The sequence below is a fragment of the Octodon degus genome, unplaced genomic scaffold (assembly GCF_000260255.1).
Source record: "Octodon degus isolate 3935 unplaced genomic scaffold, OctDeg1.0 scaffold00069, whole genome shotgun sequence".
Lineage (NCBI taxonomy): Eukaryota > Metazoa > Chordata > Mammalia > Rodentia > Octodontidae > Octodon > Octodon degus.
This window is the reverse complement of record NW_004524645.1, coordinates 4,989,832-4,999,244: the sequence shown is the minus strand read 5'-3', so window position 1 is coordinate 4,999,244 and position 9,413 is coordinate 4,989,832.

Sequence of the window (9,413 nt, the reverse complement as noted above, 5' to 3'; positions counted from 1 at the left end):
GTCTGAGGAGAAGCCCTCCTTCCTCTCAAAATGTCCCTGGAGTGATCGCATCTTTGGAGTTCGCTGTGTAGCTACTTGACACTTGCAGCCTGAACTGGCAAAGCTAAGGCAGAATGAGGGCCGACCATGTGCCCGGCACTAGTTCAAGTGCCCAGCACTAGATGCCAAGTACATATACCAACTCATGGGAGGGGCAGCAATTCTACAGGGCAGGCCCTACTATTGTACCCATCCTACAGATAAGGAAGCTGAAAGCCAGAAGTCTGGAATAACTCACCCAGGGTCAAAAAGCCAGTGGACATTGAGGCCCCATGAACCACCTAGGTGGTCTGACTTCTGGTGTCAACACCTGTAACCCCCCTAAGAACTGTGCACCGCGCATCACCTGCTAGACTGAGTCTGATATAGCATGCAGAGGGTGTGGTTTGAAATCTCCCAAAGCATACATTTTAGAATTTCTTCCCATAATGATGAAGAGCCCCATAATTTATTTACTCATAATACTCTAATAAGATGCCAGCAAACTTTTTCAATAAAAGGCCAGATAGTGAAGACTTTAGTCACTAAGGCCCTACAGACTCCTCCCTTTTTATGGAGTGAAAGCAGCTACTGACAATATGTAAATGGTAGATGTGGCTGGTTGCTAATAAATCTTTATTTACAAAGCAGTCCTCTGGCCCATAGTTCCAGACCAGTGGCTGGCAAATATTCCTGTGTCTTTGGTATCACCAGGAGGGGAACGATCCCAAACTTTCTGCCCTCCCACAAGTTTCTCATGCCCAAGGAAAGACGGTCTGGTGCAGGGCCTGAGAATGGGCATCTCTGGGCCGCGGAACAACAGATCAAAGTGATTCAAGTGGTCTAATCTCCTAGTGAGAGAAGTTTTGAGGTCTTTTTCCTGGCTGGCATCGCACATCAGGCCTCCAGAATTCAACAGTTCAGAAATTGAGGATGTTTCTGCTGCTCCGTTGCTAGGTGCTCATGCATTTACGAAAGTACTTAATGTTAAAACGTCAAGGGCCATTCATTTTGCAGGAGATATTTAGGGAACCTTTAGAGTGGGGTTGTTGTCTGTGATAACTTAAGCACGACAGAGTTGGCAAGGCAAGTAGGAGGTTGTCTTAGTTACTCTTCTCTCATTGCTGGGACAAATACCCGACACTCAAAATGAAGGAAGGAAAGGTTTATTTAGCTCACCGTTACTGGAGGTTTCAGTCCATACTCAGCTGGGTCCAACGCAGAGCAGCACAGAGCAAAAAGCAACCTTTCATGGTGGTGGCAAAGAGCAAGAGCACAAGGGAGGGGTAGCAGCAGCTCAAGCAGCTAGCTTCTCTTCCCACCTTACATTGTAATGCAGATCACCTGCCCCAGGGCAGGTGTTGCAGCCACACCCACAGTAATCAATCACAAACTCCAGAGGCTGCCCCAAGACTGCATGAGGCTTTGGGGGGGACACCTATACACAAACCATAACAGAGGTTTTAATCGGCAGAAGCTTGAAGGAAGGCAGCCCAAGTTGTCCTGGAACTGAGCAGAAATCTGCTACTGTTCCCAGCATTGGGCCGCTGGGAGACAGCACGAAAGGTGTGACTGAAAGCAGATTGCTTTGAGTATTATACTTAGGGTTTTTCCCTTTGCAAATATGGCTACTTTAGACCAGGATTTCACGACTTTGACATTACTGCCATAAACACAGCATGATTCCCCGCTGGGGGCTGCGCTGCTGCGCTGAGCATTGTAGGGGATTAGACTCATCTGCTGACCTCTGCACCCTACATGTTGCCCCTCCCCAAGCTTTCATGACAGTTTTAAATAGCTGCAGAGAGTCGCCGGCATCCTATAGGGGGCAACTTTACCCCTCTTCCTCCTGGGTGACAGCCACTGGTTTTACGTACTCAGGAAGTATTTTCAGTTTCAGGAGGCCCCTACAGCAGATCACAGCACAGGGCCTTTTGTCTGAACAACTTCAGCTTGAGGGTGTGTGCTGGGAAAGCCTGACGCCTGCCCTCTGCCAGGCCCCATTTTATTTTTGATTTTTATTTTGTGAGTGGATCTCCCTAAGTCTGCCAGTCCTCCCAGAGTGCCGGGATCAAGGGTGCTCCCAGCTGAGCAGGTCTCAGCGCTAGGATTTTCAACGCGACCTCCACTTGAATGTTAAAGACTTCAGAGAATATGATGAGACTTAGTGTGAAGAGTAAGAATATGAGTCAGAAGCCGACGCGTCCCAAAGTCTGCAGAGGTTTCGTAACTGGAGGCTATGGACATCTAGATGACCCAGAAGCAGCTTCCGCAAACCGGAAGAACCGGAAACCATACGTAAACTAGCACAGGTATATGCATTTGTTAGGGAAGGGTCTGGAAAGTCAGGTTTACAGAGCCCACTGTCTCAGACGGCCTCCTACGTGAGAACCAGTAGATGAGACCAAACCAGAACGGTGTCACTTGCGTTAAATGTCATATAATCAAACTGAACTTTGAAATGGGCCAGTTTTCTAAAACCATGCGATTCCAGTCTACCTGCATCAGTGTGATGACGGAGTCTGCTTGGTTCTAATCCTAAAGGGAAGGTAATTTTGAAATATCCAGTCTTCTTTTTGTTCTCTGTTTCTACGAAGTTCCCTTTTCTGACCAGGAAACCAACTTGCGTGGCTCCACTCATGCTGTTTGTTTGTTTATTTGTTTGTTTTGTGGTAATGGGGATTGAACTCAGGACCTCCACCCTGACCTACATCCCGACATTTATTTATTTATTTATTTTAATTTGAGACACAATCTCGAGAATATGCTAAATTGCCCACAGTGGACTCGATCCTGCAATTGTCCTGCCTCAGCTTCCCGAAGGTGCTGGGGTGACAGGTAGTTTATGAAATGAGGCCTTGCCAGATCCTAAAAAGACAAAGAAAAGCCAGTTAGATCTTTCAATTAAGTTTGCTGTTACTTTATCTTTTGACAGTTTCTCAAAGTGATCATAATAATTTAGGAACCCCGCCCTCGAACAGCATTAATTGACACTCTGTGACCGTGACCTGGACTCGTGTTGTTGCAGGTAGCGACTGAGGACTGGCATGTGGCTAGTGTGGCTGTGGAACTGCACATCCAACTTCGTTAACTGAAATTAAGAGGGACGCAGAAGAGGACAGCTCGTCGTGTGAGTTTGGCAGCAAGGGCCGATGCTGCTGAGTGTTTTGGTAAATATCTCTGGATACTTCGCTGCTCTGTGCACTGTGGTCAGTGACACAGGAACTGGCCTCTGTGCTTTGGACACCCGCTTTCTATCTGATGTCCTCTCCTTCTATACCTACATTTTTGTGAGTCTCTCATTTTTTCTGTTGGTTCTTTGCAGGTAAACAGCTTTGAGTGAGTTTGTGAACCCTCAAGGAACTTTACGTCTCTGAGATTTAGTGGTTCACAAATCTGTCATGGCCAGAGTCCCTGCATTGTTTGATGTGACAACTAGAATGCTGTCCTTTGCTGTGAGCAGCTGTTTGCACTGGTATCAGTGGCTGCAGGAAGCAAGGAGGTGGCAGAGCCCTCTGCCCATGCTGACTCCTGCTTTGCACATGACCTTCTGGCTGGAGCACAGGGCCTGGCCGACCTCAGGCTCCTGCATGATGAGGCCTTGTCGTTACTCTCTCCCGCTTCTCCCTCTGGCTTTCTTGGCCTCCCTTTTCCTTCTGTGCCCCCCCCCCCCATCTCCGCAGTCTCAGGAGCGAGCACACAGTGGATGGCACTTGTCTGCAGCAGCTGGCACGGTGTGTCTCGAGTCGAGTGGTGCAGCTGCCATCCAGCCTATGTCCCTGATCCCCTTTGCTCACAGCCAGGCATGGAGCAAATAGAGGCGCCCTTTCCTGTGGGTTTGCTCCCAGGACAACTTGCGCCATCAGAGTTTTCAGGAGATAGGATGGTAGTAAAAGGCAGCTATATAGCTCTTAGGGCTGTTCCAGATGCCACGCTTCTGCCACTTGACTACCTCATTGGTAACTCTGATGAGGCTTTTAAAAGACTTGCCTGCAGTGTGTTGTCATCTCCCTGCCAACCAGGGCTTGTTTTCCTTAGCAAGGCTGACCGCACAGACTCAGCCTGCTTTTCCTGGCTGCAAGCAACTGAACTGCAGGGAGATGAGTGGACCTGATGGGGGGGACTTGGGACCAATCTGAAACTTTCAGCCCCAGTGGGACAGTCAGCAGGATGAGCCTTGGGCTGTTCACTGTCACATTTCATGAAATAAAACAAGAAAATGCTTGTCTTTGTTGGAAGGAAGCTCACTCAGCTGAAATAAAGTGAGGTTATTGATCATGAACCATAAAGTGTTCTGGTCTGTGAAAAGACAAGGGCAATACGTGCAGCTTGAGAAGTGACAGAAAACACACATCCCTCAGTACACAGGAAACAGGGGCACTGAGCCTTTGTCAACAGCTGTTGGGGACAGTTCTCCAAGGAGGCTCTGAATACCTTCCAAATCAGGGATATGTGAGTTGAGTGTGGTGCCAAATGCTTATAGCAGCAGTCTGGGAGGCTGAGGCAGGGGGATTGAAAGTTGAAGCCCAGCCTGTCTCAAATTAAAAAAAAATAATAAAAATAAAAAGGTCAGGGGCTACAGTGTAGGTTTCTGAGTTCATTCCCCAGTTCTGAAAAATAACAACAAAAAAGAGAGAGATTTGTAAGTATCCTTGCAATGGCAGAGCCAGCAAGGGGCGGGGTGTAACCTAAGTCAAGCAGGTTGCTGACCAACCTCTGTAAAAGGACAGAGTGCCCTAAGCTTGGGCTCCTGCGCTGTGATTCGAACCCACTACACTCTGTTTAGCCTTGGAAGGACTTGGGGAGCAAGAAGGATCTGATGTGAATATGAGGCTTCTGCTGCTTACAGCTCTGGGAATACTCAGGCCCATGGCCCAGGACTCTCGCGTCTCCTGCCAGCAGCCATGAAGCCGAGGCTGACTGACTCATGAGTTGCTAGTGCTGCTAAACCTCAGACCTCCACATTTAACACTCTGTCCATGCTCCTTGGTTCTACCCACCTGCCTGACATCCAATCTGCTGTAGAGAATTGGAGTTGGGATGCAAAGGTTTCTTCGGAAGCACACAGCCTAGCAAGCTGTCATTGGCATGGGAGTCCATGACGCCTGTCACCAAAGTTCAGGCCACGCTCAGTGGCTGGATGGGGGTGCTGCAGCAGCAGCAGCAAAAGTTAAGGCCCTGAGAGTTGAGATTGCACTCCTCTCCTGTTCTTGCTTGATTTACCATCCCAGGAACTTATCCTCTCCCAATCCCGGCCTGCTTGGCTGGAATGCCTTCTCTATTACCCAACTTTGCCAAAACAGCCTGATTTTACAGTAAAAGCTTTTACTGCTCAAGATTCCCAGCCACTCTGTCCCTATGCCTGGCAGGACACAGTGTCTTTGGCAGGGCCATTTGTGCTGACTCTCATCTTGAATTGTCCCTGTGCTCACCTTGTCCCTCACTCCCGATCCTGGCTGAGCCATTCCTGTGGGCTGGCCCACTCCCCAGTGTTGATCTGCTCTGGGGCTATGCCAAGCCTCCTCCGTAGTCACCTTATCACTGTGGCAAAGTCATACCAGGCCTAGACACCTAAACTGGACTGGCAGCACCGGGACAGATGCCAAGCACGCAAGCCAAAGCACAACATCAGAAGGGAATGGGAAACCTGAGGGACCATAGCCACGACAGAGGTGACCTTGGGCATGACTTCCCCTCCTTAGCACCTGCCTTGCGGCCGTGGCACCCTTTGCTATGAGAACCTGGCGTGCTGAGGAATGGGCCTCTATCACTGATGTGTCAGTTGCAGTCTACCTTCCTGGTTTTCACAGAACTATCTGCAGACAGTGCCAGTGTCCCCAGAGGTCCAAAGTCAGCCCCAACTGAGAACCACAGAGCTGTGAGAGGCTTCCCGAGTAATTCTTTACTTTAGACTTTGTGGGTGGGGTTGTTTGGGGTCAGTTTCTCAACCTCAGAACCATGGTACCAGTAGCAGTGCTTGGTTGTTTGGTTTGGTACTAGGGAGTGAACCCAGGACCTTTGCAATGAGCTATATCCTCAGCCATTTTGTGTTTTGAGACAGAGTGTTGCTAAGTCACTAAGTTGCCCAGGCTGTGCTGGAATGTGTGATCTTGTTGTCTCAGCCTCCCAGAGTACTGGGTCAGAGGCCTGGGCTGGCATGCCTGGCTCCAGGAATTCTCTCCTGTGTATGCACAGGGACTATCCTGTGCATTTCAGGATGTCAAACAGCAACTTGATGTAATTTGTACCTCTTTCATCCCTCAGTACGAACAAAAATGTCCCTGAACATTGCCAAATATCCCCTGGGGAGTGAAGCTGGCTCTGGTTGAGAACCACTGTTCTGGGGCTATGGTGGCTTTGGCTGCTGATGGGCGTGGGCATGGGCGGAGTATAAAGGGACAAAAGGAAGCAGACAGTTGGAGAAGCATTTTGGAGGGAAGCCCTTCTAACTGATTCTTTCAAAACAGAAATTTCTACACCATGGCTATTTCATTAACAGAGTAAGAGTGAGTCTGTTCTCATGCTCCTCCACTAAACTTGCTTTCTGTTCTTCAGGGGGACATTTGCAAATGGCTGGCCGCATCTTTGTCATAACCAGGGAGTGGAGACTTTATGGGCATCTGGTGAGTCTAAAGAGCTGCTAAATGTCCTAGAGTTCACAGGATACTGTGACAATGAAGCTCCAAATGCCTGCAGGGCTGAGGAGGCAAAGCCTGGTCTATGGGAGCACAAGCTCTTCATGCTCAACTGGAAGGTTCACTGCGGCACACTCCTTCCAGGACTCACCTGCACAATGGCCTTCATAAACTATGTGAACCCTCGTCCCACCCCGGGGGGCCACTGGCTCTGCCTGTGTTTGTGGAGAATTAGCAAAATTTGATTGATGAGCCCAAGGTCAGTGGAAAGGGAAGAGAAGAGGAAATGAGCATCAGTGAAAAGCAGAGCCAACCCTGAGGAAGTGTAGGTCTCAGTCCTGGCCTCTGTGGGACTGAGGTGCGTGTCTGACTTTCATGTCCGTTAACCTGAGAAGATCAATCTCCGTTGGCCAAGTTGCATTCCATTACTTGAGTCCAAAAGGATTGAAGCAATGCATGCATCTGAAATTAGAAATGTGCAGAAAAATTTTCCTATGCAGCTACTCCATGTATCACTTGATAGTGGCATCAGACCCATGTGGTAAGGTACCATGTGAAATGTAAGGTATGCCACTGGCAAGCTGATGACAAAGAAAGTGGTGACAAAGGGCTCATCTCTCCCCATACCAGCCCTTTCCCATAACTGAAACTAGGCATCAAAGCATACACTTGTAATCCCAGCACTCAGGAGGCTGAAGCAGGAGGGTCACCATGAGTTGAAGGTCAGCCTGGGCTACATACTGAGTTTGAAGCCAAACCAGAAGATGTATCAAGAAAAACAAACAAGAAAGAAGGAAGACCATTTATGAAATCTCAAATAATTATGTTTTTCAATCAAGTAAAAGAAATATGCTGAGTCATGTATAATTTCTGGGAAACTTGCAAATAAAACATAAGGGGAAACTACCTTAGAATGTAAAAACCGGGGAGAGAGCAGATATAGGGGCATTAACATCTACATTGCTTGCATCCCTTAGCTTGTACTCATTTCCACCTACCAAAACATTCATTAGAACACTGATTAAGTTCACCTTGTAGGCTGCATTTGGATTACTTGTAAGGCAACTGGATGACTGGATCAATTATTTTATATTGCAATTAATTCACATATTCTTCAGAAAGCATGTTGAGTTACAGTGTATAACTAATCTATCAGAGTCAGGCACTTGTAAAAAAGATGACGGAAAACTGTGGTGACTATTTAGTTTACCTTTAAAAATGGTTGCAGTAAGAGACGCTTTGCCGTTAATTCCCCTCAAATACTCCTCATTCTGAATATACTGCACTGAAGGGCCGGCCAATAGTTCAGTGGATTAAAGCATGTGCAAGCAGGTGCAGGGGCCAGGAGTTCAATCCCTGGGCCTATGGTGCCAGCCCTGCCCTGGGTCCCACTGAAAGGGCGATTGAGACAGTGTCGTGGCGCACGCCTGTAATCCCAGCTCTTGGGAGGTGTAAGCAGGTGGATCACTACAAGTCCGAACTAGTAGTGAGAACCTGAACACACTGTAGACCCTTCCCGAAAATACAGGAAAAAAAAGAATATACTGCACTTAGCTTATCATTCTTGTCATTTTCTGAAGCAATTCTTAAAGTCTTCCCCTGTGTCTTTACAAGATGAAATAAAACTACAGTACTTGCTTCTGCTGGGTGCCGTCGGTGCCAAAAGACTTCTGGTTCTTCGCTAAACTCAAAATGACGCTGACAGGCTAGCGTTTGAAAATGAGTCGGGGCATCCAGGCAGCTATGCCAGGCAGCACGACTAAAGCTATGAAAGAGGACTTTCAGAACTGCTGCAGAAAGTGGCAAGAATGATGGGGGAAGTATCTTCAAAACCAGGGGGAGGATTCTGAGGGAGATTAATAGCAATGTGTCTTTTACTATAATTTTTAAACATTTTAGTACACACTTTTTTTAAATCACATCTGATATTTATTTATTTATTTTTGAGGCAGGGTCTCACTGTTTAGCCCAGGTTATTCTTGAACTCAAAGTGATCCTCCTGCCTCAGCTTCCTTATTTTCCTGCGGAATTTTTGAGCAAAGCCGTTGACTTTTGTCTCCTTGTGTGAGAACTGGATGTCTTCTCTCTCTCAAAGAAAAAAAAGGGATGTGTGCAATAACAAGTGTGTACTCGCTTACTGGGAAAGGAGATGAAAGTGGGGATGCTGGCAAGGCACGCTGCCACGCACAGAGGGCCCTGCTGCCCCACAGTGGTTTTAAGGGCAAATCTCTTGAAAGCGTGCAGCTCTAAGGCTCTCTCCCAATCCACCATTTATTTCAAAGACACGCTCCCACTTTGTAGTCCAAATTGACTTCAAACTCTTGGATCTTCCTGCCCCAGCCTCCCTAGTACTGGGATTACAGGCACCTGACACAACATCCTGCCAAGCCACCATTTTCTGGCAGCAGCCCCGGTGACATGGACTTCTAAAGGCTGTTCCTGCCGCCCTCAAGTTCCTCCTGCCGAACACTTGAAATCCTGGGATAGCTTCCCTGTGGACCACATAGAGTATTTTTCTTTCTTTCTTTTTTTAAAATATATTTTTTTGAGTCCTAGCCCAGGTCCGGTGAGTGTGCGGAGAGCTTCCTGCTACCCTGCGCCGGCGGGACCAGTCCCAGCCCAGGCACAGAGTGGGCCTGACCCTCTCCCAGCCCCTTGGGCCGCCCCCCACCACTCCGCAGTGCCTCCCCCACCCTGCTTGCTGAGTAGGATTTTTTGCCGAGTTCCAGGAGCCCCCAGACCCAGTCCTAGCCCAGGTCC